Source organism: Ascaphus truei, chromosome 9 (assembly GCF_040206685.1).
Source record: "Ascaphus truei isolate aAscTru1 chromosome 9, aAscTru1.hap1, whole genome shotgun sequence".
Classification (NCBI taxonomy): domain Eukaryota; kingdom Metazoa; phylum Chordata; class Amphibia; order Anura; family Ascaphidae; genus Ascaphus; species Ascaphus truei.
The window spans coordinates 54,773,060-54,774,421 of record NC_134491.1 but is presented as its reverse complement, the minus strand read 5'-3'; the positions used below and the strand labels follow the sequence as shown (position 1 = coordinate 54,774,421).

The window sequence follows — 1,362 nt, the reverse complement described above, 5'->3', positions numbered from 1 at the left end:
TGTTAAAGTAATTTGAACTTCGGGCATGATACACATACTTGAAAACAGTTGGAAAGGCCTCAGACGTACACAGGTAAATGCTGAATAGAAAGTAGAATAATGTGAATAAAACGCTTAAGGCTGGAAAGTTTATCGCCTTATAAATGAAGGGAAGGTTGTTGGGCTGTTTACAGGTACATACTGTGAATTTGAGATGGGGTGGACTTAATAGCTGTAGGCAAACACAGTAGTTATGTTACAGACGTAATGTGATTTTTGACTCCTGAACGGCCAGTTTATCCAGAAAATGGTTGGATTTAATAAAAAGGCAGATTTTCAGCGTAAAGAAATCACTAATACATAATAGAAGGTGAGTTAAAAAAAAACATTGACAGTTTCAGAGGAGCGTGTATTAATGTTCTGGTAAAGATTTATTTCCGTAAAAAAATAATCAAACTAGTAGAGGCAATAATTAACTACAATAGCCTGGATTGAGGAATGAATCTACTAAAAGGCATCAGTGATCAGTTTGTTGAGGTGATTAGGGTGGGCTGGAAGCAATACAGAATCTGGTGTATTAGTTCACACATGTTCATCTTGGTATTCCCGCAATCTCCCAGGACTTCTCACCGTCTGAAACGCAAACTTGAATCTCTGTGCTTAAACCAAAGGGAAACCGAAACAAAACCTCATTTTTAATTCCTGCATATGCTCGAATCTTGTGGCATTTCTCTCACCAGACAGCTGTCCTTTCCATACCCGGCATCCATTTTGTGTTTTAGCAGGGAAAGTTTCACGCTAGGCTGACAGACGCAGACGGACAGAGAGACAGCGAGAGACACACAGATAATACGCCCCTGTATTATTCTGACCTTTCACTTGGTCTCTGCTGTTATTGGTGTTGGTTATATAAATAGTATACTATGTTAGAATGAGGAAGAAAAAGATCGATGCCACAGCCTTTCCAAGAAGCACAGGGACTCGCCAGGTAAAAATAAAACTGAAGTTTATTCTAACAACATTAAAAGTGAACACTCAGGACTCGGGCACTCAGGACTCGGGCACCTACTCCTTGAGAAAGGGCAGTGCATGCCCGAAACGCGTGGGAGGAGGTTGCTCTATTTTTGTTCGTCCTGAGTGTTCACTTTTAATGTTAGAATAAACTTCAGTTTTATTTTTACCTGGTGAGTCCCTGCGCTTCTTGGAAAGGCTGTGGCATCGATCTTTTTCTTCCTCCAATGTTCCGGATCGAGCAAGCGCCGGGGAGTGACGTCATCTGTTTGCGCACACACTGACATCAGGAGAGAGGGAGTGAGAGTCACGGACACACAGAGGATGGCTGTATCGTGAGTTAAGTGTTACCCCAGGCTGATCCTGTCTTTC

General features: G+C 41.9%; 1 long non-coding RNA gene across 4 annotated transcripts in view; it reads left to right on the top strand.

Moving 5' to 3' along the window:
• LOC142503048 (uncharacterized) overlaps positions 1 to 1,362 on the top strand; it is a 129,433-nt gene continuing 128,071 nt past the window's right edge. For 3 of the 4 annotated variants that reach the window (XR_012803927.1, XR_012803928.1, XR_012803929.1), the window contains exon 1: positions 1 to 73. This is a non-coding gene — a long non-coding RNA (uncharacterized LOC142503048). The remainder of the gene's footprint in view (positions 74 to 1,362) is intronic. The other variant, XR_012803926.1, reaches the window with a different exon arrangement.